Here is a 14,041-nt window from a genome sequence, read left to right as displayed (position 1 = left end):
GCTTCATTCAGTTTGTTCTTCCCCGGCAAAGGTCTATCTGTAATCATCTGATCTGGAAGTAGAGATGCATATGAGAGTGAAATTCAAGAACCATTAGCACATTGCCAAATAGGCAAAATTAGAATCAGTGCTTAAACTTTAGGACTCAATTTACATTGGTAGCAGAAAATCCAGTGCCTACATGCCCTTTAAAGCATATTTAGTGTCATTTGCTATTTCATTTGTTTTTTTATCTTTTTACTAGTTTTAGAGCTAAGTAGAAGCCATCCTGGGCCAAAAATTACTTTCTTTGTGTTTTCTCTACTTTAAAAAAACATCAAGTCATTTGTCCCTTTCTGAATGGATTCTAAATAAGGGCATTTTATTAATATTGAATCAACAATAGTTGATCTGGGTTTTAAGAGGAGTCTGTGAGATCAAGTATCGTACTATACATATTGCATCTGTTTCATGAAATCAGCACCTAAATATTTGCCATCAGATATTGAGGGCATCAGTCAATTCCATTCACCTCACAAATAGGTCAGATAACACCTAACAAACAGTGAATATCTTCAATGATTATAGCAGTATTGCAGACAAAATGTTCAATTAGAGACAATGATAGCCATTGTCTGATGTCTATCAGTAAGTTCTCAATAATTTATAAAGCATGATATGCGTGATAGCAGCTAAACCTTTGAAAGACAGAGCTCCTTTAATACATTGCCACTACAGTAATAATAATCTTTGTGATATCTTTATGAAAAATTCATTATTTCTTAACGCTATAGAATTGGTCAAAAGAGACTGTTCTTTTTTTTGAAAGGACATTACCTCCACAAATCCAAGAGTTTACCAGCAAACCAGGATTATCAAATACAATTTTTTTCAATAGATTCTTTTTTTTCTGTGCTCAAGGGGTTAATTAATTGCTTGCTGGTGTACAATGCAATATTTAATCAAAGTGATCACTGTTCATGTTCAAGTCTCAGGAGGTGAGTATTGGTGGGTTAAATGGTGTTATATTACTGTCAAATCAGATCTGCCTCTACTCCAAGGGACAAACACAGCCTACTGGGTTTGATGAAGTAGCTAGGAACAGGAACCTTCTGCCACCATACTGCACCCACCCCCCTCCAATCCCTCTTGATATTCTGTTTCCTACTTGATAGCCACTGGCCTAGATATTGTTCCATGCCAAAAGAAGACATCAAACAAGCAATGCCCTGTGCGTCAAAACACATTTTGGAAATGTGTCAATACAAGCATCTGCACCTCCTGTTGTAAACGCTATTGCCCATGTAAAACTCACTTTGTACAAAAGTCATTTTTCCACTTGCATTGCCATTATGGAGTACAGACGAGGAAGATTCAGAGCTTCAGTCAGGGAAGTGGAGATTAGAACCTTAAGGGCCAGGTCAGATAAGGATTTTTTTGGGGGAGGGGCTGGTTTGCAGATGATCCAGTACTGGGGATTCACAGTAGTGACGGGGGGGGTGGAATGGGTCAGGGTCACAGGTGGGCTAGGGTCCCCTAATGTGGAACCTGACAGAGATCCATAGTGACTGGAATGTATGGAACTTAAAGGGAATCTTCCTGTGGATGGTTTCAATTCCAGACAAAATACTGTAGATGAACTGAGAGAGCAAATGGAAATAAGTGAGTACGATCTCATAGCCATTACAGAGACATGGCCGCATGGTGACATGGATAGGGTCCTAAATATTTAAGGGTACATGACATTTAAGGACAGGAAGTTAGAAAAGGTAGAGGAATAACTCTGACAGTTAATGAGGATCTTGGCAAGGATGATCTAAATTTAGGAAATCAGGATGCATTAGCAGTTTGTGTGGAAATAATAAATAATGAAAGCAAGGAAGTCACTTGTGGCAGTGATATACATGCTCCCTAACAGTATGCACATGATAGGACAGAGTATATAGGAAGAAACAATGGAAGCCTATTAAAAGGTACAGCAATAACCATAGGGATTTTAATCTTCTGAATTAAACAGCTGAGCAGAGTTCGCTTAGATGAGAATTTCATAGAGTTTTCCAGATAATTTCTTTATAGCAGCATATTCTGGAGCCAAGCAAACAGCAGTAGACCTAGATTATGCAATGAGATAGGATTAATTATTGACATTTTGATGGCACCTCATGGTAGCAGCGATCATAATATTATTGAATTTTACATTCAGTTTAAGGGAGAGAAGAATGGGTCCAAGAGGTGTATTTTTAATATAAATAAGGGCAATTATGAGGGCAAGGAAGCAAAGCTAGCCGAGGTGAACTGACTAATTAAGTTAAGGGATCAGTCAGTTGAGATGCAATGGCAATCACTTATGAGAATCTTTCACAGTATTCAAGAACAGATACATTTCAATAAGAAAGAAAAATTCCAGAGGGAGGACCCACCATCCGTTAACTAAAAAGTATCAAACTTAAAGAAAAATCATATAATTGCACAGAAGGATGAGAGATCAGAAGACTGGACAGAATATAAAAAACAGCAATGAATGAAAGATTAAAAAGGAAGACAAAAATAGAATATGAGCTAGCCAGAAATATGACTCTTTGGCACACTTTTACATAAGAGACAGTGGAAGAAAAGTGTTTAAGTATTTTTAAACAGAGGTAGCTAGATACCTGATAAACAAGGGGTGAGGGATGAGGGGTGGGGGAGCGAGGGTGAAGGTTACAGCAGATAGACGGGAATGGGGAGTGGAGCTTACAATCAATTCAGCTGTGATATTAAATGTTGGAGCTGGTGTGAGGTCTGAGTGACCTACTCCTGATCCTAATTTGTACGTTCTATGGCTTCAGACCTGGTGAAGAATGTACCCTTCAAGTCTCAGTGAGGCAGGCCAAACACTTGTTGTGAAAGCCAACTTCTGCATGAATGTGAAAAGCTCTTTGCAGATTCCTAACACAAGATTATCAAACAAACACAAGTAATTAGAAGCTACTGTGCATGTCTACACACCTCTACCACCGAGCAACAACACATATGGAATATCCAGAAGCAATTTGGTGAACTGGCAAAACATGGCATTTTGAGGTTAGAGTTCTCATAAAAATTTACTATACACAGATGGTGTGCTACTTGATTGAATTTTAGGCCACTGAATCTAACACCAGTCCGGTTGAGATGAATACACTCAATACAGGCCATGGATTAAAGCTAAGATCTTCTAATTAGCAGGACTCATCTATTCACCTTGCTGCTTATAGATTTGTTCCGTCATCTGAACCTTAAAATAAAGAAGACTTCTAAATTGTTCTAAGTTACAAGCTTACTTTGTGTTCTTATAGGTTCTAAATATTGTTTACTTGCTTTAACAGAGAATCTGTTGCCACATGTTATTCATTTACTACATTACTTGGCATAATCTTCAACTAACTTGTTTCAGAAAGATTGATTTTTCAGAAATCCAGATTGCCCATGCAAACTACATTGTTGTGGTACACCACAGTAAGTGGATTAAAGTTAATTTTAAAGCAAAGTTATCCTTTGCAATCACAAAACTTTAGCCACAGCCTGAATGATTTTATACCATGGAAGGAGCTGAAAAAAGAACTAGATTGCACAGACCATGACTACAACATGCAAAGTAATGTTGGTTAAAGCAGATGTTTGCAAGCTTTCTTGCAAAATGCATGCTAGACATAGCACCCAGCATCCTTGAAATGACCAAGGTGGTAAAGCTGTGGGACAGAATCATATACATGCTAAGTAGTTGTAGCAGGATGACATGTACAAGATTAAGCAATCTCATAACCAACAAATCACTCAAAACTCTTCAGATATGTCATATCATGAATGCTGGTGAACAGGAGAAGTGTTCATGAACATTCCCATCTGCAACTTCAGCATAGCACAAAAAATGAATACAAGAAACAAGATTGAAGCGTTCCAAATCATGTTTACCCAGAAGTGGATGACCAACCTCAAGTTCCTCCCAAAATCTCTACTATCATAGATGCCAGTCATCAGCCAATTTGGAGGAGACACAAGAGAATGCAGATGCTGGAATTTAGAGCAACAAACAATCTGTGGAAGAATTCAGCAGGTCGAGCAACATCTGTGGGAGGAAAGGAATTGTCAATGTTTCAGGTCGAAACCCTGCATCAGGACCTGCAGAGCTTCTGCAATGCTAGTCCGATTATACGCTACAATCCAGACCTGAAATTGATTTGATGTAAACCAACAGATCTAATATAATTATGTTTTAAATGACAACAGTAAATTTCAGACCAAATAACTTCAAAGATGTTGAAGTTCTTGGTTAGCCTGACCATCAAACATGGTAACAATGCTCTGATAAATCCACAAAAGAATAAGTCCACAATAGTGGATTTATTCTTTTCCTTACTTCAAGTTAATGACTTGCTCCAATTGAAATGAGATTCATATTACTGTTAAAAATTAACCAAGAGTGAGAGAAGAAGACTAAAGCCTAAACAAAGGCAAAAACTTCACCTTTACCTCCAATGGGCGTTCAATATCTGATTTGAAATTTCATAATATTGAGAATGCAATGAGAATTTTGATCATAAATGTTTTGATTAACAGAATGAAGCAACCAGATTAATTTGTTTACTTTTAGTTACATAACAGTTTAGTGAAATAAAGCATGGGCCCTATTTTGTGTTCTAACTATTTCCAAACCTTCAGAACAAATCATGTAGAGAGTTCAGATATATTGACTTGGATGAAGTTGAATACAGTAACAAATGTATTTGAGCACTTGGTCAAGAAAAGGGTTAATTCTTTTGTGGCTTCCCAGCAAGTTTATTTAATAGGGAATTTTAAAAATTTCCTTTTCTTTGATCCAGCATCCATGGATGCCTGTTCTTTTTCTTTCCAAGTTATCACCTAGAAGTGATAAGGCAAGTTTGAATTTGACATGTCAGCTTAAGAAGGATTTATTGACAGAAGATTTAGATTTCTTTCATTTTATTACTTTTTAAAAATGTAAGCATACCTTAAGGCAATGATGGTTATCACTTTGAGTATTCAAGCATCCAGATTAACAAATGTAGAAGCTATTTTCGAAGTCCAGATTTCTTACAATGGTTGCCATTTTCAGAACAGGACATCGTTTTGGCTTCCTGAACTTAATATAAATATAGGGTAAGATGCTTCCTGAGATTTAACCATATAACAAATTATAGGTATACTTTAGCCAGAAGGACGAACAACGTAAGTCACCTGAGAAAAAATTGGCTCTTGTAGAGAAGAAATGTGAAATTGACAATGTATTCTATCTGCACGCTAAATTACAAACGGCAGGCTTGTTATGAATTGGGCCTCAGCCTGCATCTGCACAATTCTGTGGATGTTAATCAAGCATCCTTTGTACTTTGCTTATCCAGTACTTTTAGAAATCTTTCAACTCAGACATCAGGTTTTTCTATCACATCAGGTTAACATCTACTGTAATGAAGTTATGAAATCGATCATCAAAAATAAAAAGGAAATTTTTAATTCTCCCTCTCAACCACAATGGATTGAAATGGATGGAGACCAATTTGGAAAATAGTCCAGAACGATTATAACAGATCTTAAAGCTCTTTTGAAATTTTAAGTTCAAAAACAATACAATCTTTTCTAACTCAGGGCATTAACAGAGACAGAGTCAAGACAATGATTTCATTAAATAACAGGCATGAAAGGCTGAATGACGCACATCAGAATATATTCTTCGTGGTGAGAAACTTAAAACTGAGAGAGAGTAAGGGGATGCAAGAGACCACATGTATATATTACTAAAAGATATTGTACTGGTACAAAAATTAGTAAAAATGTTTGATAGAATGCAGTAGTAACATGTTTGGATAAGAGGAAAATCCACCCAGAGTTTAGGTCATAGACATCCACTTCTTCAGTTGCACCAGAGCATGGTAAAGGAGTAGTTGGTGACAGTCCTTCTGCGGACCTGGTTGGGGATACCACTCGCTCCTGAAATTTTCCTTTACTACCGTATTTGGCTTTTACATGGAATCACGGAGGAATATCATGTCAAAATTTATTCTTCATTAAGTGTTTTTATTATCTCTAGTACATAGGATTGATTCAACCTCTCTTCTAGTTACATATTCAGAATGATTTGCACCATTTGTCTTAAGCATTCTAGCAGTACAAATCTGGTCCTAATTTGATACCAATTGTCATTATTCTCATTCTAAGGCCGCAGGAAGCGATTATGGAAAGTGAAAGAATGCCAAACTAGTACTGTCAAGGAATTAAGGCACATTGTTGGAACAAAGTAAGTTTTGCTCACAGCTGGGAACATTTAATATTGATATTGAATGACAAATTTAAAACAAAAATATTTCACTTTGAACACAACATTAACTCAAAGTGCTTTTTTACAGGGATCTAATGTTGAAAAGTAAAGTGGTCTTGTATATTATATAAAAGGAAGGATGAAAGTGAAATGAAATACAGATGTGTATTGGTGGCTGGTAGCCTTGCATGTATATAAGCACTTATGATCATAGCGGATAATATACAGACATATTCAATACCAATTTGATGTTTTATCTGCAACTATGTTTGTGAGTTGTTTTCAAGATGAATCTGCATTAAATACTTTTTCCACAGCAAACCAAAAACTCAGAAATAAAGATGCCTGTATAATGTTACTGCATAACAAAAAAACTAACAAAAAATTGCACCTAAAACATAGAGATTGGAAATACTGAATACCTATGTTTTTATTTCTGGTTTCTTGATATATAATTTTAAAGTGTATTCAGAAGCAAGATATTGTAAATACTTCAAAACCAATGAAAACTAACAAATATTGACTGGAATGTGAATTAAACATGTTCTTGGGCTCAAGGCACATTTTAGGACAAAATAAGTTTTAGTCTGCAACTAGGAGCATTTAATATTGGATAAAAAGGGAAAATAATTACAAATTGTAGTACTGATACCCTCAATGGCATTTTCATTATTGTTCATTGCAAGCTTATTTTAATGTTCAGTTGAACTATCTGCCAATTTTTACTCATGTTGGTGGTCTTGGAAAGAGCTATGTTAATGGTCAGAAAAAGTACCTTTCTAGGGCAATATAAAATGAATAAAGAGAAATCGGAAACCAGAGCTAAAGGGTTTCAGAGGCATTGGATGTAGTAAGGTTTCAGTTGCAGGAACTTTATAATACTCTAAACAGTAAATGTGGTACATGTATGATGGCTAGTTACTAAAAAACCTTTACAAAGAAAAACATTGTCACGTTTCAATTTTTTCCATGTTTTTGTAAGCAGTGTTTTTATGCTCTTGAAATATTTCAAAAACATTAATCTAAATTTGCCATTGTAACATGAACCCTAACTTAGGAAGTTTAAATTTCTTATTGCAGGAAATTGCCAATCTAGCATAGAAAAACATACTGTACATTGAAGAAACTCAGAATGTTCTTATGGCACTTGGACATAAAGCCTAGAAATTCACTTGCAGAGCACTCTTTATGTCAGCAATACACCATTGTTGTTTCTGGAATATTATGCATCACTCCAGAAATTCTACCTGGCACTTCCTGTCAGGAATTGTGCTTACATGGGTGTCATGCCTGGGCATCAGACACATGTATAATCCCACTATTCCTTGTACAATGTTATTTTTAAGCACTGCTGGTCAAAATTTGGCTACTGTATTCTTGCTGTTCACTTTCAGCATGACCATGTACATGAACATGGCCTGCAGCATTGTTTTTAAGAGTCCACTTACAGTTTCAGTTCCACCTTCTGTAGTTTGCTGCAAAACTCTCTGAAGCTGCCACTCAGTCAAACCTACTTTTAGTATCCACAGAGACTTCCGAAGGTTGTTCCTGGGTAACAAACGGGTCCTATTTTTACAGATGTCCATAAGTCAATTTTGTCCGTAAGCCACAAGGTCACTCGATGTAGTAATCATACCTCCACAGTACCGTAATGCATGGCACAATGCTGCAATCACAAAGAAGGCGCGGCAGCAGCTCTACTTCATTAGGAGTATGAGGAGATTTTGTATGTCACCAAAGACTCTTGCAAATTTCTATAGATGTACAGTGGACAGCATTCTGTCTGGTTGCATTACTGCCTGGTATGGGGGCTCCAATGTGCCGGATCGAAAGATGCTGCAGAGGGTTGTAGACTCAGCCAGCTCCATCACAGGCACAACCCTCTCCACCATCGAGGACATCTTTAAGAAGCGGTGCCTCAAGAAGGTGGCATCCGTCATTAAGGATCCTCACCATCCGGGACATGCCCTCTTCTCATTACTACCATCAGGGAGGAGGTATAGGAGCCTGAAGACCCACACTCAACGTTTCAGGAACAGCTTCCTCCCCCCGCCATCAGATTTCTGAACGGTCTATGAACCCATGAACTCTACCTCGTTATTCCTCTTTTACACTATTTTATTTATTTTCGGTAACTTATAGTAATTTTTATGTCTTGCAATATACTGCTGCCGCAAAACAACAAATTTCACGACATATGTCAGTGATTATGAACCTGATTCTGAATGGCATCAAACACATGACTGATAAGAAAAAAAAACAATTTCTAAGAGTGGAGATAGAGAGGAAACTAGTTCTGCCATTTGTAGGAATGGATGTATGTACATTCATCAAACTTTTGAATTTAATAATATTATGGGAGCTATATCAATCCTGGCCTTCTGCCCATCAGAAATATTCCCTTTGTTCTAATCATCCTTCCCCAAACTCTCAACAAATTTAAACTAACTTGTTTTCTCTCTTTCCCAGCTCTGCTGAAGGTATTCAATTTAAAAATGGATGCTGCCTGAGCTACCAAATGTTTCCAGCAGTCTTTTTTTGCTGAAATGTTATTTCCTTGTAGTAGAAAGCTCTTGCTCATTCATGATAGTTTCAGATATGCAGCCAGGCAGTAAAGTGGGTGTTTTGGAATCAATGCAGTGGTAGAGAGGTAGAGCTGGGCATATGGTGAGTAAGGAACAGAGCAGGGGGATTCTAACCACTATTTCAGCCCCTCTCTCTCCACCTCCACCATTTTCTGTTTTCTACATGATCAAGCTCTTAATTGAAGGAATAATATAAATGGCACTGTCACATCCATGGCTTTAAAGTAATGGGTGGGAAGTTCAAGGGAGATATCAGAGGAAGGTTTTTTACCCAGAGAGTGGTTGGGACATGGAATGCGCTGCCTGGGGTGGTGGTGGAGGCAGGTACATTGGTCAAATTCAAGAGACTGCTAGATAAGCATATGAAGGAATTTAAAATAGAGGGATATGTGGGAGGTAGGGGTTAGATAGTCTTAGGCAAGGTTTAAAGGTCGGCACAACATTGTGGGCCGAAGGGCCTGATTGTGCTGTACTGTTCTATGATTCTATAACTGTGCATAGTCTAAAATATGCAGCAAAAACTGGGAGCTCTTCCTTCTGTTCTGGGGCAGCAGTAGAGCTTCTCCTGCCATTACAAGAATAGCCAGAGCTTCCCTTTTTTCACACTTATCACATTCCCAGTTTTTGGCAGATATGCCACATTCTCAGCTTTCACATACTTTGCTGGACCTGTGTCTATGGATCCCCATCAGCTGCCTGACATCTAAACTAATATCAAATCCTACTGGCCTTGAAGGAGGATCTAAGTCAGTATGGTTAAAATCTCCTAGGTCTCATGCACCAGGTGATTAGAAGTTTTGGTGCTCTATTTGGCCCCTACATCTGTTTCCCACTGGAAAATTAAAGTAAGCAGTGAATTACAATTTTCTCATATGTCCTACTCCCTTTAATCCAAACTGATCTTATCATCTCCTGCATTTACACATTTTGAGATATAATGGAGACGTTTGAGAACTGGTAAAGTAAACCAGAAAGATCTGGAAAGTGACAGTTGAGAAAATAAAACAACCTGAATATAATTACTCACAAGAGCAGCTTATAATGTCTAGACAGTCAATTGACTCTTAAATGTTCCTCAGACAAGATGCAGTACAGTTTAATTATCTATGTATGATAATGAACTGAAAAATGTGCCATAACATACATGCTCACTCAATGCATATTTTAATTTTCCTAATGGAGAGATAATTTAAATTAGCTGTTGTAGAATGCAGATAGATAGAGGGATTCAGCAAGTCAAATCCTACGTTCCCCATCTAACCAGCAAGAGTGAATGTCACAGGCTGGGAGGAGTGAAAGATGGGAGAGAAACATGTGTTCAGGCTTGCATGTTTAAAATTTTTGATCTAATCTGAACAACTGAGTCCTTTGCAAATATGCCATATATTGCTTAAGCATCAAAAAGTTACCCAATTGCACACCATGATGTAGGTGCCAGTAGAAGAGGAGTTACCCACCATGTCATGAAAGGAAGTCTCACCACTGCTCTCGATACAATGTAAAGGAACCATTGACCTCATAATGTGTTGTTTGAAATACCAAATGTCTCCTTTTTGATGCTTCTGCTTCTTGAATTGTGAATTACTGATGGTAAAAGGGGTTTTGAGGATAATCCATATCCCTGAGGAGCCAACCTGCCAACTTGTTGCCATCCTAAAATGTGGAGACCCCCAAGACATCAAGAAATGATCGAGGCTGATACTTCAGTGTAGCACTGAAATTTGGAATTAGGAATTGTAATGCATAGTATAACATTTGAACCACACATTTGAATTTCTGTTGGGGATTTATCCCATGGACTCAAAATCTGTGATTTTCCTCAGGGTCATCAATGGCCAACACACAAAGGCATCCACACATTCCAGATACCATCCCGATACCAATGTGCAATACAAGACAAGACCTTACTTCATGATTTTTCATTCCCATTTGCCTGGCCCACAGAAAGTGGGGATCACACTTTCAGAAACAGGCCTGTTTCACAGAAGATGAAAGGGGATTTGCCTGAGAAGATGCCAGCCTGTACAGTACAAGAAACTGGTTTGGTAGGTACCCCTTAGCTCAACCCCCACTTCTAGTAGCAGCACACAGCCTCGCCACCCCATCCCACCTCACCCCAACTCCCTTCCTCTGCACTAGCATCCAACTGCAATCATGACACCTACATTCAGCACCAATTTTGACCCTAACTCACACCACCTGCCACAGCCAACTGCAGTTCTAAGTGCTTCACCAAGCAATTTATCCTCCTACCCGAATCTCAAGAAACTGATCCTTGCCATCCTCACATCTCTAGGGCCTCTCTTCCTTGCACTAACACACATCCTGAGACCCCAAACTTGACTGTAATAAGCAGGGAAAACCTACACAGTGCAAGATTCACTGTGCACATTAGAATTTTGTAGAAATTAACTGCTGAAACAAAAAAATGTTAGCTCGCTACTCATTATCTGTCAAATGTGTTTCTCTAGCTATGAATTCAAAGTAAATTCAGGTCATTTATGACCTGGTTAAAAATTCAACACATTGTTAGGAGTTTTCCCTATGACCTGGCCAATTACCATCAAAGATTAATCAGTCATTAACCTAATTTTTGCTTGTGGGGTTTGGCTGGCACAGAATGACTGTACTATTTTCCTGCCTAATGATGAAATCTGGATTTCAAAAATAATTAAAGGCAAGTAGTCTTGACATACTTTGCCATGATGAATCAGAACACACACGCAGCTATCATTTATTGTATTTTGATTACCTTAAGTAACGAGTATCATAGTTACATCCTTAAAATGGTGTGCTTACATATGTAAATATTTTGGCTATGGTTGGCCAGACTTGTGACACTTGATACAACAGTGCATTTTTTTTCATAATCACTACAGGGTGTTACACTACTCCACATATGGCCAGTAGATGTGGTTAATGATTCTGTGCACAGAAAGAGACTTTTTTTTCAGAATACCTTTAATCCTGGATTGGAATTGAACATAGCTTGATCAAGCAGTAAGATAAGATTTCTTTCTTAGTCACATGTACATTGAAACACACAGTGAAATGCATCTTTTGCATACAGTGTTCTGGCGGCAGCCCACAAGTGTCACCACACGTCCGGCACCAACATAGTATGCCCACAACTTTCTAATCCGCACATCTTTGAAATGTGGGAGGAAACTGGAGCACCCGGAGGAAACCCACACAGTCACAGGGAGAACGTACAAACAGTATTACCATGATCTGAACAATATAGTTTTGAGAAACAAATCTTACCAAATCCTTTTCTGGATCAAGTTCACGCCAGTTAAACTGAGTGACATTACCATTTCATTCAGTGCTCTGAGTGCAGTTGCAGGATATTGCACGAGTCTTCATGAGGTTCTAAGGAGGTTTAGACTTCTCTGATATTCCTTCTCAGTGAAGCCAAACTGCCTCTATCATTTGTGAAAGGTGCCATAAGATTAGCACTAGTTCCCACTAATGATCCTCCCTAGACCTAGAAATTCTACGATTGTTGTAGGCTATGTGATAGGATTTTCTCAAAAAATGTTATTAGGTACTTCTGTAAATTAGATGCTGGTGCTGTGCCTACAATATACCTGTGCACAGGGGCACTGGGATTGCAGTTATGTCATATAGCATATCTGTTTTGAGGTCACTTCTCCAATACTGCTCTGTGGAAGCCATAAACACTGCACCAGCCTTAACCGGAAGGCCAAGGTCTCCTTGGCATTATTTAAAGAAAAGCTACATTATCTAGCTGCTGTCATGTGTTGCAGTATCCATCTTCATGAAAATAAGCTCCTCCTTAACTTTTTTGTTCTTAGCGATCACACCCACCACCTCACTGGTAATGTGCTCAAGCCTTTCTCCCCTACCCAACCCCTAATTCTATTCCCAACAAAAGCACTGGCCATCTGCCTGACCAAATCCCACCTCTGAACACTTATCTTCCAGAAAGCCCTCCATGTGAATTGACCCTACTGCTGAAAAAACCCTTATACACCCTCCCACAGCTGATCATCTCTCCTCCTGTGATCAAACCAACTCCTACCACCAACAAAGTGTTCCTGAACTCATTTTCCCCTTAATCTTCACTATATGCAATGGTATGAGATGGAGACCAAAGATCTGTTGAGTGAGTTCATTCACCTGCTCATCTTGAGCTCATGCATCTGGAAATTTCTCACAAAACTACCATGGGCGCTTTCCTTTCCCCATCATGCAGCAAGGTAAATCTAGGTGCATTGGAATTTCTAAGTCAATAGAATTTCCTTATGCTGTTCTTCTTCATTGTCAGATGTTATGTGAATTGCTAATACACCAACATAAGTTTTGAACAGCTCATTTGAATGTCTTCTCCACGCTCAGCATATGACCTCAGTAAGATTTATAGCAGTCATGATGAAAGTAATAGACTGCAATCAGTGAGGATAGGCAGCAATACCTCTGGCACGATTATTCTCAACACTAGTGCCCCACAAGGCTGCGTCCTCAGCCCTCTACTCTACTCCCTATACCTTCATGACTGTGTGGCCAGATTCTGCTCTAACTCCATCTACAAGTTTGCAGATGATACCACCATTGTAGGCCGTATCTCAAACAGCGATGAGTCGGAGTACAGGAAGGAGATAGAGGGCTTCGTGGAATGGTGTCATGACAACAACCTTTCCCTCAATGTCAACAAAACAAAAGAGCTGGTCATTGACTTCAGGAAAGGGGGCAATGTACGTGCACCTGTCTACATCAACGGTGGTGAGGTCGAGAGGGTTGAGAACTTCAAGTTCCTGGGAGTGAACATCATCAACAGCCTGTCCTGGTCAAATCAGGTAGATGCCATGGCCAAGAAAGCTCACCAGCGCCTCTACTTCCTCAGGAGGCTATAGAAATTCAGTTTGTCCCCTTTGACACTCACCAACTTTTATCAATGCACTATAGAAAGCATCCTATCTGGATGCTTCACGGCTTGGTATGGCAGTTGCTCTGCCCAGGACCGCAAGAAACTGCAGAGAGTTGTGGACACAGCCCAGTGCATCACGGACACCAGCCTCCCCTCCTTGGACTCTGTCTTTACCTCTTGCTGTCTTGGTGAAGCAGCTAGCATAATCAAAGACTCCACCCACCCGGGACATTCTATCTTCTCTCCTCTTCCATCGGGTAGAAGATACAGGAGCCTGAGGGCACGTACCAC

The sequence above is a fragment of the Pristis pectinata genome, chromosome 8 (assembly GCF_009764475.1).
Source record: "Pristis pectinata isolate sPriPec2 chromosome 8, sPriPec2.1.pri, whole genome shotgun sequence".
Taxonomy (NCBI): domain Eukaryota; kingdom Metazoa; phylum Chordata; class Chondrichthyes; order Rhinopristiformes; family Pristidae; genus Pristis; species Pristis pectinata.
This window is presented reverse-complemented; position numbering follows the sequence as displayed.